The sequence below is a fragment of the Nannobrachium achirus genome (assembly GCF_963921795.1).
Source record: "Nannobrachium achirus genome assembly, chromosome: 20".
Lineage (NCBI taxonomy): Eukaryota > Metazoa > Chordata > Actinopteri > Myctophiformes > Myctophidae > Nannobrachium > Nannobrachium achirus.
In genome coordinates this window covers 47,000,138-47,013,709 of record NC_137827.1, presented here as the reverse complement: position 1 = coordinate 47,013,709, position 13,572 = coordinate 47,000,138, and positions in this window count along the sequence as shown.

Below are 13,572 nucleotides of genomic sequence, written 5' to 3'. Positions count from 1 at the left end.
TGAAGAGGCTGCTGGGGCTTTGATCAGAAACCCTTGTGTGCAACAGAGACTTGTCAAAGCCTGGGCCTGGATCAGGACTGGTCCCGATGTAGCTGGTGTTGAGAAAGTCCCCGAAAAGCTGGTCAGGTCGAGTCCTGGGAGAACCATTGCTTAGGTTCTTCGGCCCTAAGCCAATGCTGGCAACAGGCGAGTCCTTCGAGGATGGATTGTCACAGGGGGAGGAGGTCATGATGGCAATGCATGTGGCAACATTTTCATCATCCAAAATAATGCTTGGGATGTTTGGCTTTGTGTTGACAACTAAGGTGTAATCTCTGTCCTCCGAAAAACCTCCCATATCCCCTTGAGGTTCTTTGAAGTCACACATGAAATCCTTTCCGTGATCTTTGACTGATTGCAAAGAGACTGACGGTTTTGGCAGCAGGTCTGGACACGAGACATCAGGTAGATTTGGTGACAGACAGAGTGTTCCATCGTCCCCCAACTCCTCTGTGATGACTGTGGTGGGTAGCAGAGGAGGATTCGCAACCAGCGGTGCCAATAGCTGCCCTTGCCTCGCAGAGCCACTTGGTTGCACTTCTTTTTCATGGCCATTCTGAAACTGAATGAACTGAGACGTGTCGTCACATAAGACAGACAGTACATCTGACCTGTTGAAAACTGGTTTCACGGATTCTGAACCGTCTAAGATTCCTTTCAAGGTTGGCTCGGGACACTCCTCATGGTAGGTACCATCAATAGTCTGGAACTCAGCCTCCTCGGACGAGGACGACGCCGAGAACTTCTCTGATGCGGAACAAGGAGACAGACTCGTGGGAACGTCGTCCTCTGCAGAGCTTCCGATACCCGAAGAACAGGTGTTTGGGGAGTTGTTGTGCAGCTTCCGGACGGGGCTGGGGCATGGAGACGAGTGGCTGTGCATGTGGTCGCAGTCGTGACAGGGCATGCCATTTGCATTAGAGGTGGTTACGGCATTAGCATTAGTGTTGTGGTTAGACATAGCCTCAAGACAAACACCCAGTTCTGGTGTGTGAGCAGAGGCATCAGCAGAAGCAGCAAACATTATATTATCACCCTCCATGCAGTCATTGGGGAACTGTGCAAATATTACCGAGTTAATAACCTGACTAGTAACCTCCTTTGCCTCAATTGATATCTCTGTGCAAGTATTCTGGGGGTGCAGTGCATCGTTCATGTCAGTGGTCAATAGTAACTCTCCTTTGTTACTGCAGTGCTCCAGTTGAGGGCCATTCGGCGTAGTTGGGGACTGCAGTCTGCCGGCTGTAAACAGTTCAAAGTCTGCGTCCCATTCCGTATCGAGCTCCATAGCCCCGGAAGATGTGAAAGGATTAATCAACTCCTTCATAAATGTCTCTTCTTCTTCTCTGGGTACCGGAGGAAGAGGCCGTTGCTTATGTTTGTCCAAAGCGACGCGGTCTTCAGGGCTTGTTTGGCTGTGGCACAGGGCGGGGTTAGGGTTGCACTCGTGCCCCGGGAAGAGGTCTGATATCGGTGGCCGAGAACTGGAGAGATAGGGCAGAGGTGGAGGCACAGACGTGAGGGCTCGGTTTGCCGGCTCGTCCCCAGAGAAAGGGTTACACTCGGGCAGAGCAAAGAATGGGTTGGCCAGGGACAAGGGAGGTGGGCTGGTTTGTGAGTGAGAGAAGGGGTTAGTGTGGTGGAAGGGAGAACCCGGAGAAGCAGGTGGATCTATGGGGGGTGCAGGGGAACCCCACGGGTGCTCACTGGGTGGTGGGGACGGGAGGTGAGGGTGGTGGGGGGAGTGGTGGTCAGTGCTCGGCTCTAGCTTAGGTGATGCCACCGGGCTGTGAAAGGAAGGCACACCGTCCTGCTGATTAGTGAGGATTGTCAACACTCAAGTCTTAGTTTCTTTATCAAATCAGCAATTCAGGTTCATTCAAGTATACAACATGACTCAAGGACTAGGCATGTGTGGTGGGAGTGTTGTACCCCCTTCCTATTTCCAATTGAAATAAGTATCTTTGCTTAGACCGTCAAATCAGAATCATCATTACATATCGTCATTGTCGGGTGAAAACCTTGTATGTCCAAAACCGTTCTTTTTGCATTTATCATTTTAAAAATGATTTAAACTAGTGAAAACAGCCGATCTACAAGCACACAACGCCTCGCGGCGCGAGGCGTTGTGTGCTTGTAGATCTGCTGTTTTCACTACTTTTGTGCGACGGCCTTGTATGATGAAACAGGGCTTTACTTTGCGAAAGAACTAACTAACTTGGAGATACGAGGGTTCCACCCGTCAACGACGATATACTGTAAGTTCAGAATGGGTTTAAGAATGAATTACCGGTAATATGTATTCTGCTGTATCCTGCCTTAACGTAAAGAGTGGGTTTGAAATTGTCTTGTTGGATTTTACTTATCTCACTGTTCCTAAAGCCTTCTAAGAGTGCAATAAGTGCTATTCATAAAATCTACTATCAACAAGACTGGGTTTAACAATAAAACTGGACCTCATCACTATTTTCCCAAATCAAAAAAGTGAAACTGCTAAGTGCTCAAAAGTATCCTGGATCACTGAGAACAGAAATGCTTCCTTGATTATTTCCCAACTTTTTCCCCCAAATAAATTAACAAATAAAAAAGTAAAAAACACATATACAGACAGACACACACTTCCAAATCAAAACTTCCTGTGAGTCTGTGTCCAATTCATGTTTTAGGGGGCCAGTTTTGTATTGTACTGTATAGCGAGAAAGCTGATGCAACTTGGACATAGTGGCTGCGTAGCAATGCTGGTGCCAACTTGGCGCTATTCCCAAGGTTTTAAAAAGCATGAGAGTGCAGGCTATGAAAATCTCTAGTTGTAGAGCATTCAGAAATACGATCCAATGTACTCGTGTCCAGAATATCTGACCTGGGGCAATCGGAATGCTCTCATCTGTCTCGTAGAGATTTAGCTTACATCCAATATAGGGAAACACAGTAGCTTTAAAATTAAAATGTATTTATCTATATATTTCTCTCTCTCACTGTTGAAAATCAAAAATATAATAATAGTCTAATTCAATGCTTAATTATAAAATAAATACGACCATCAATACAGTAGCATTGTGCTCAGTAAAATTGTGAGGGATAAGTGCAAGATAAATGTCAAGTGCACTCACTACCCAAAAACAATAACTTGACCCAGTCACAATGATGGGTGTTCAAAGTGATCACAGAAGTATAGCTTTTTACACACTATACATTTCCCTTTTTTCCCAAATAAATTAACAAATGGAAGTAAAACACACAGATACAAACAGATACAGACAGACACAGACTTACAAATACAAAATACACACACGTGAGCATGCTTAGTGTGCACACCGCACACACGCACGCACGCACACACACGCACACCTGACATATTAAAACAACATTTCGCCCCCACATTAACCCACATTCACATCAATCATTTTCACATTACTTTGGAGCAAATAATGTTGAGTTAAAGTGGAGTGGGAGACTCGGGCCTGGGTGGAGCAGCACCCCACCCCATCTGCATTGCAGATACCTGCTGTAAGCCTGTAACCAGAGCCTTGAGAGACAACTGCCGGGGGAGGAAGTGACGTACTGTAGGACACATGGAATACAGAGCTGGCTAGATCCTGCTCCTTCTAAACAGTCATGCTGGTATGTAGATATGAAAACTAATTAGTTGCCTCTGCTGCAGATATTTTACTTGAGTGGAATAGTTTTTTGTGAAATGCCCAGACACTGTGTTAATTATTCTTCTTGTAAATGTTCCATCTGTAAATGTACCATAGCATATTTTTTTATCTTTTTGTCTACTTTAAGGAAGTTTACATTTGATGCAAAAGCGTGGTTAATGTACAACGAATAATAGAAAAAGACCTAAAATGACCGGACCATCAAATAGGCTGCAGGCATGTCATCATATATACCAGAGACATTAGCTCTTGAGACTTGAGATCAAAGTACTGCATTTTTCACAGATTTAGCATGAAAGTACACACGTAAGTATTTTTACTGAGTGACTAGTTTTTGCTAACCCTTAAGAGCTATCACTGAGCTAGAGCTATCTCTTACATGCTTAAAATATTTTCAGTGCTCTCTTCCCACCTCTGCTGGTACAATACAGGTCACCACATCAAACACATTCTTTCGAGCCACCAGTTTTGCAGAACAAGCACAAGGCAATATAGTACGGGTCACACGCAATTACACATTGGAGCCAGGGAATAATGATGTGGGAAGATGAAACCAATACAGGCATCATCTTGGCTCATGCTGTCGGCTCCAGATGATCTAAAGCAGTTCCTAAACAACGGGTCGAGACCCATTTTCGGGTTGCAGACCCATTTTTATGGGTCACAACTTCAAGTAAATATCCTTTTATCTCCCCCGTTTCCTACAATATGTTAATTATTTTAAAAAAAGAAAAGAAAATCAGAAATGAAACACATGTCAAACATCTTTCAAACCCCCCCCCCCCCCCCCCCCCAAAAAAAAAGAAAATCCAAAAATGTAGAAAACTTTAAGCAGCAGTGAAAATAGACGATCTACACGCTTGTAGCTTGTAGATGGCTTATTTTAACGAAATTAGTTTGGGTCCTGACTCCTGGAGACATTTATGTCTCTTTTGGGTCTCGAACTAAAACATTTTGGAACCACTGATCTAATAAAAAGAAATATAATAAAGATAGCCAAATGAAGGTCTAACAGAACCGAAACGTGTATTCCCATTAAAGCCTTATTTTTTATATATATTTTTATTTTTGCTTTTGAAGATGGTGTGCAGGAGTTCTTGTTTTTCGGAACCAATAATCTAAAGGCCCTCGTTCTTTCAAATTCAAAGAGAGATGATCATTCATCATGCACACAAACTGAGGAGCTCGTCTGTAATGGACCACAGGTACCACTTATAGGCTCCTTCTCATTTTCTCAGAATAACACCATGGCTCTTCCTGTCTTGACACTTTTGTCGGTAAGGTTAGACACTTCCTGAATGTGGCGAACCCAGCAGCAGCAGCACTCTTGGTGACAGAGGTAGAGAGCGTTTATAGGTTTTCACATTCATATCACATTCATATCACATCACAATATCACAAACCCTCATGTACTTTGTGGTACAAAAAATAGATTATCTACAAACAGCGTGTCGTGAAGCAACAATTCTGTGGCCAGCCAGAGTAGGGACGGCTTGGGTTCATGTGGTTGATCTCACCTGGGTTTGTTGTCTTTCGATCCAAACCAGCCTCCCTTGTGTTGTTTCTCCTGGGTGTGCGTGGGGGCGTGTTGGGGCTCGACTCCGGACTGGCTTTGCCCCTTCCCCGAAGGGAAGGGGCACTCTTGCCGTGAGAGAACAGAGTCCTCCTCTGCTTCTTACCCGAGCTTACGGACTCCACCGCCTCGGTGAAGGAGGCCGGAGGAGGAGGAGGATTCGCGGCAGACTCCGTCTGCTCCAGTCTCTCTGCCGAGTCCTCGAATCCGAGCATGGGGCTTTGCTCCAGGACCGCCGCGATGGCCGCCTTCTCCTCGTCGCCGGCCTTGTCGAAGGACCAGCGCCGGCCGTCCCCGGCGGGGCCATTTGGCAGCTCCTCTTCGATCCGCGGCGGCCTGAGGTTCTGGAGCGACATGGACATGGGCATGGACTTCTGCAGCAGGCCCAGAGAGTTCCCCAGGACGGGCTTCCCCGAGCTGGGCTCCTCCGCGGGCTGGACGTGGACTCCGTTGAGGCGGGCGAAGGGCTGCGGCACGAAGAGGGTGATCTCCCCGCCGGTTCCGTCGTCGTCGTCGAAGTGACCTCCGTGGTGGAGGGGGGACAACTTGGGCGAGGTGTCTGCTGTGTGCTCTGGGAAACGAAGGGGGGGGGGGCAAGATGGACGACATACAGTAGAGAGGAGTGGAGTCAGGAAAAAGACAGAATGAGAGACGAGACAAGAAGTAAAAGGAGAGAGAGAGAGAGAGAGACATACACAGGAAGGGAGAGAGAAGAGAGGGAGACAGACACAGGATAATATTTTCTATCACATACACGTGACACCATAAATCCAAGCACAGCCTGTATTCAGTAAACACTTATTTATCGGACACAGTGAGGCTCTGAATGTAAAAATCCATTGATATTCTGCATAGACAGGAGGACTTTATTATTAACCCATGTCATAACCATCCAGGGTAGACTCATGAGCTACGTGGTTGTGAAAAGATGGTATCGTGCAGGGGTGCCCACACTTTTTTGACTTGAGAGCTACTTTTAAAATGACCAGCTCAACATGATCTACCCCCCCTTGTGAGGAAATGATAAGTCTTCCTCCCAATCTGTATGGAAGTGGTGAATTTTTGGCTTCTTTGTAATAATGAACAAAGCGTTGCATTGGGGGTTTGCCTACTTCAGAAGCCATGAAGATGTCGACAGGTGCCAAAAAGAGGGGTTTTGTGATCTACTAACTAGTACATCACATATTTTGGGAACCCCTGGTATAGTGTACCTTCCTGTTGAACCCATCACATTTGACATTTTACTACATTTGACTTCTTAATCTCATAGTTGGTTGACTTGGAATCAGAGTTAAAACTCTTGAAGTAAGTATTTTCTGAAATAGCGATGGATATATTAATGGGGATTGAGTTATCCACTTACGGAAAATAGGAGTTCTTGCATAAGGCAAGCTCAACTGAAACAGCAGCAACGCATTATGTTCCATGGAACTACACATAATTATGGAACTACTACACACACAATTGTGTAGCAAATAATTGACCAACGTGAAAAGTATAGCCTATGGCTATGACTATTGTGTTGTTCTGCAACCATCCCATTGTACCAAATGAGAGGCCCTATTCTCAGTAGGTCGTTATGTCATCCAGTGTGTGTTACAGTATGTTCTGTACCTACCAAGCTCAATGAGAGAAATTCTTGTGTAGCTAATGATGGAAGGAGTCTTCCCATAAACCCAGGCTAGGTATTCACCTCCCTTATTTTACATTTGGATAGACATCCTATAAAGTGTAAGAATGTGGTTGGCAGAGGTGAAGAAAGTAGTCAGATTTCTTAAAAAGTATCAACACAGCATTATAGATATACTCTGTTAAGTAAAAGTCCGGAATTCAAAATGTACTTGCGTAAAAGTATGAAAGTGTTGGCATCAAAATGTACTTAAAGTACAAAAAGTAAGTACAAAATAGTTGTAACGCGTTGTGAGCTTGTAGATCGGCTATTTTCAAATAGGTATAAAATAGGGCTAAAGTGGTTTATGTATGTTTTATAATAAGAGATGTAGTGGAGTAGAAGTAAAAATATTGGAAATTGGGGCGAAAAACGGCCGAGAAAAGCAATGCTGCTACTGACCAGTAGTTGAGCAACTTCCAGCTTTAAGTATAGTACTTGAGTAAATGTACTTAGTTACTTTACACCACTGGTGGTTGGTAGCTAAATGAAGATTGCATTGATCGGGTCAGATCATACATCATCTCAGGCTAACGGGTGTTAACCACACACACCGCAGTGGCTCAGGTAGTAGAGCGGGCACTTGGGAGATGGAGAGTTCCCAGTTCGATCCCAGGCTCCCCCAGAGTTAGTGCTGAAGTGTGCTTGAGCAAAACACTGAATCCCTGATACCTCCCGATGAACAAGGGTGGATGGAGCTGTGCATGGTTTCCTTTGTCGTCAGTGTATGATGTGTGTGTGAATGTGATGCACATGGTAAAGCTCCTTGGATAAAATACGCTATATAAATGCACCATTTACTGCTCTTTCTTAAACCACTAGTTTGGCATTGGGCTTCAATACATTAGTGGTGTCAAAAATTATTGATTCAACATGGCCTTGCATTAATTCAATTCAATCCAGCAACGTGACTGTAATCGATAATCAAAGCCTAAAAGTGAATCGTAATCGAATTGAATCGCCAAAGCACACCTCTGACACGTACAGTATAGCAGTGGTTCTCAACCTGTGTGTCGGGACCCCCAAATTAAACAAAGTGTATAGACTAATAGAGGGTATCTGCACATTTCTAAAGTGACAATTTAAGGACTTTTTAATACTTCTAAAATGACAAATTAAACATTGGCCAAATTGTCAAATATTAGAGGCAGAAATTGTGAAAATAGCAGATCTAGATGCACACAACATGAGCATGACAACGCGAGCATGTAGATCTGCTATTTTCACAATAGAACCGTGTTATACAAAATGTAATGCCTCAACTCCTAGTGCTCGTTAGGCTGTGGGGGTCCCCAGTTAAAATATGATTATTCGAGTTCCGACAAGATGGCGACCGAGTAGGACGCGTTTGTTGAGCTCTGTGGAGGTGCATAGTTTTCACATTTTTTAAGCCCATTTTTTACTGCCTTTATAGTTCTTTTGAGACTTTAAACGCCCAAAACACTGGTGAGCGTCTGTTTTTGCAGTTGTTTCGTGTTTCATGCCGAATACGATTAACACGAGGTCGAGGAGTACCAGGTCTCCGACCGCAAACGCCGACAACATGGCCGGCGCAATGCAGGGCGACGCTGACGCTCCGGTTACAAAGAGCATGCTGCGCGAGGTCCTCAAGGAATCACTGAAAGAGTTTATGGATGGTTTTATTCAACCCATGATGCTTGGCTTGGAGAAGAAATTACTGAAGAAGATTGATGACTTCGGAAAGGAGCTGCGTCCTGCAGTCGCCACGCTGAACACGACCGTGGCTGAACAGGGGGAGGCCATTGAGAACTTTGGTTCCTCCATGGACAGTTTGCAGATGTGTATCACTGAATTGGAGAGAAGATGTGCTAATCTGGAGGAGAAGCTCGTCATAGCAGAAGACCGGAGTCGTAGGAACAACATAAGAGTGATTGGGATCTCTCCTGGGCTAGAAAAGGCTGACCCAGTGGCCTTTATCCAGTCTTTTTTGCAGAAAACATTCCCCGACGAGTTTCCCGACTCCCCCCCGGAGGTGGATCGTGCTCATCGGACCGGCAATCCACGTTCTGATAAGCCAAGGGCTTTCCTGGCAAGGATCCATTTTTTCCGGGTAAAGGAACGCATACTCCAGCTCTCCAGGAAAGCAGGCCAACTGACATACAATGGCAAAAAGGTGTATATTTTCCCCGACTGGTCTGCTGAAACATCAAAGAGAAGGGCAGCTTTCGGGCCAGTAAAGGAATTCCTACGTTCCATCACCGCGGAAGGGGTTAAATACGGAATAAGGCACCCGAGCAAATTCTGGATAACCGTGGATGAGGCGACTTCTACTTTCAACTCACCCAAGGAAGCTCTGGCCTTTTGCAAGGATAAGTTCAAGACTCCAGGTGCTGCGGACGAGACTATAGCTACGCAGGATGATGAGACGACAGTTACAGAGAACTAACTTTTACCAGGGACACTTTTGCTTTCGTGATCGCGTGCTTTCAAACACATTCTGCCGATGTGATATCCTTTTGCCTTTAATGGACTGTTGGTAAGCTGGCTGGGACTTTGGAGATGACTTTTACGCAGCGTCTTTCTTTCCTCACTCTCTCCTCCTCCTCCTCCCCAAAGGGTGAGTTGTTAATGTAAGCCTACTTATTGTTTTGGACTCATCATCTGGCTTGACGTTGTGTTTTCAAGTGTTTCGTTTCATAATACCTATTTTATTTGTTTTATTTTTTAACAAGATCTGTAAGCAGATGGGTGTTACTCGTTTTAATTTAGGTTACCGCAAGGAGAGAGGATTTAGGGCTGCTAAAGCTATAAGCATAATTCACTGTCTTTTTTGTTTGAATATAATGGACATTGTTCTTGTTATTATTGTATTCCTTTTCTTTGCTCTTATTGAGCGTTGTGCTGCTTACTATATAGGTCTAGAGGGTTTTATCTCTCTCTGTTGGGCTTTGTCTAACGTGTTCCGTGTCGCGGTTCGGACGGAGCCTGCTCTCTCTATCGTCTTCCCTCTATGTCTCTCTATCTATCTCGGCTTTCCCTCTCTCTCTCTCTCTCTCTCTCTCTCTCTCTCTCTCTCTCTCTGGCTCTCTCTCTCGCTGTGTGTGTGTGTGTGTGTGTGTGTGTGTGTGTGTGTGTGTCTTTCTCTCTCTCTCTCTCTCTCTCTCTCTCTCTCTTTCTGTTAGGTAATGGCGGCTATGTTGGTTGTTAGTTTATGGTTCGTTTATGCCGCCTAAAACGCTACTTTTTCGGGTAGGAGGGCGAGACTGGGCTTTGGCCTTTGTATTGAGTAATGTAGCCTACTGTTTAAGGTGAAACAGATATAAATAATATGGTCTAAATTGTGAAGGCTCCGCGGTTCCAGAGACCACTCGCTCTCCCGCCCTTTCTCTATGTCTCTCTACCTATCTCTGCTTCTCCTCTCTCTCTCTCTCTCTCTCTCTCTCTCTCTCTCTCCCTGGCTCATTGACTCGTTCTTTTTTTTCCTTTTTTTTCTAATCTCAATAGCTGGCGGATGTACGATCTCGTGGCGCGTTGGCTCTACGTGCTTGTGGATCCGCTGTCTGGGGGGGGGGGGGGGGGGGGTAGTTATTTACCTACTTTACTTGTTAAAATGTTAATTTACTTGTTAAAATGTTAATTTCTTGATGGGGGGAGAGGGGAGCTCTGTATTGGGATATTTATTTTGTAGTCGTGATTGGGTAGGTTCACTGTTTGAAGTATGGTAGTTTACTGTTTAAGACGGAAACAGACTTAACTAATATGATTGACATTTATCTAAGTTTGCACTGGCCTTTTGGGCATGTACAGAGAGCTGTATATGGCGCAGTATGCATTATGTGTGCTGTGTTGTATATGGTTTCCTGATCATACATAACTGTGTTTTATGTAAATACTTATGTATACAGACTTTTCTTTTCTTTCCTTTTTTTCCCCCTTCTAATTAGTAATTGTGGTTTGTATGCATGGATGCATGGGGGGGCTGTATGTGGCGCAGTATGCATTAACACTGTGTGTGCTTTGCTGCATATGGCCCCCCGGATGTGCTTTTAATTTCTATTTCTAACTACATATGTAAGTGCATATATTTTTATATCATATACACTGATTTCCTTTTTTATTTATTTTTATTATTAATATTATATTAGTGCCTTGTCGTGGTGACAGCCTTATTTCCACTTATCTGTCACAAGTGTTTGGTTATTTGCATTAGCGTGGCTTATAGGGCTTTATCACATTCTAAGTGGGCCTAATGCTGGACTGATTATTATTATTACAGTTGTTATAGTCCCCTCAATTTTTTTTTTTTTCCCTTTTTCCTTTCTTTTTTCTCTCCCCCTTCTTTACTAGAAATGTTAACATACCATTCTCATTTATTTAAGTGATATGATATATATTCAGCCACAAGAAGGCACTTTTTTGTTGTTGTTGTTTTTACTTTGGTGATCTGTTATATATTTACATAACCACCAGAGGGCAATGTATGGTTACTTTTGGGCAGTTACTTGTTTGCACTCTCTGACAGAGTGAAATGAAGGTTGACTAATAGGTTGATGGGGTGGGGAACTGTTTTTGTGCACTCTGATGCTAATGGGGTTTTCCCCCTCAAGCTTCAATGTTATGTGTTTTTTTATGTTCGTTTGATGTTGCTTTTTCCTTTCTGTTCCTTTTGGGGTTGTTTTGTTTTTCTGTTGGGAAGGTTTGTTGTGAGGGACCAACTAGGAAATTCTAAAATGTTCTACTGTGCTTGCTGTGCGTATGGTTTGAACCACAATTATGACAGAATATAAATTTCTAAGTTTCAATGTAAGGGGAGCGAATATACCGCATAAGCGAACCAGCATTTTGGGGGTTTTGCGATCTAAATCAATTGACTTTGCATTTATACAGGAGTCTCATCTTTTAAAAGAGCATTCCAACCGATTGGCTAATAAACATTATCGTGTTTTAGCCTTTTCAGCTGCTTCTTCCAAAACCAAGGGAGTAGCCATATTGGCTAGACGTAACCTTAGGTTGGATTCTTTGGGTGATTGGTCTGACAGTGACGGGAGGATAGCTGTTGCTAAAATCCGCTTGGAGGGTAAAATGCTAGCACTAGTCTCTGTGTATGCTCCAAATGTTTTAGACAAAGAGTTTTACAAATTACTAACTAAAACCTTATTGGAACTGACGGATTTCAAAATCATTGTTGGTGCTGACTTCAATGCAACATGGCAACATAACCTAGATAGATCCACTGGGGTAGAAAGCAGAGAACAAGCACTAGCGTCTGCAGAACTACGTGCTTGGGCAAACTCAACTGGCTTACTCGACATCTGGCGTTTAATGAACCCAACGGTTAGAGATTTTTCTTTTCTGTCGGGTAGGCATGCTTCATTCTCTAGGATCGATTACGTTTTTGCCCCTGTTAGCTTGTTTCATAAAATTGCCAAGGTAGAGTTGCTCCCAATGTCACTCTCGGATCACAAGGCGGTGCTGTGTGTTGCTTCACTGAAACAGGTTATAGATAGAGCTCCTAGATGGCGGTTTAACACCACACTGCTGCGCGATGCGGCATTTGTAGCTCAGTTTCAAACTGGTTTGCGTGAATTTATAAATATCAATACAGGCTCAGTTGAGGATCCCAGAATTCTTTGGGATGCAATTAAAGGCTTTATCAGGAGTAATACAACCCTCTATGCGTCCACTCAGAGAAAATTAAGGTCAGCCAAACTGGTGGAATTGGAATCTCGGTTTTCTACTTTGGATAATTCTCTCCAAAATAACTTTGATGTTAGTACAGCAACTCAGAGGGAGCTAGTTAAGAAAGAAATTAACTCCATTCTCAAGCGCCGCTCAGAATTTCAAATGAAACGCACAAGGCAAAACTACTATTTTAATAGTGCAAGACCCAGTCACTTACTGGCTTTACGTCTTAGATCCAATGAGCATTTTGCTGATATTGTTAGTGTCAAATCAACAACGGGAGCCATGGTTACAGAACCCAAAGAGGTCAATGCCACGTTTCGTGCTTTTTATGATGAGCTCTACACCTCCGAGGTCATTCACGATGATGCAGTATGCAATAATTTTTTATCCAACATACAGTTACCAACCCTTAGCGAGGCGGATGCGGAAGCCTTAGATAGACCGCTCCATCTGGCGGAATTACAGGAAGCTGTGCTCGCAATGCGTAGGGGCAAGTCGCCTGGTTTGGATGGGATACCCCCTGAACTTTATGCCATCTTTTGGGAAGATCTAGGTCAGCTGATGCTAGACATGTTTCGATATGCAATTGAAAGTGGCTCTTTCTCCAGGGATGTGAATGTAGCTATTATATCGTTATTGTTGAAGAAGAACAAGGATCCCACAGATTGCGCAAGCTATAGACCGCTTTCACTTTTGAATTCTGATCTAAAAGTTTTTGCTAAGGTGCTTGCGCGTCGCTTGCAGGGTTTTATGACCACCTTAGTACACTGTGATCAGACAGGTTTCATAGGAACTAGACTAGCCTCTGATAATGCTAGACGACTATTGCATATCATCGATAGGGCTAAGGAGCTGAGGACCCCCGCCGCAGTGTTGTCGCTCGATGCGTTGAAGGCATTTGATCGTCTGGAATGGTCTTACCTGTGGGCTGTACTAGATAAAATGGGATTTGGGGCTTCATTCATACATTTTGTTAAAGTACTTTA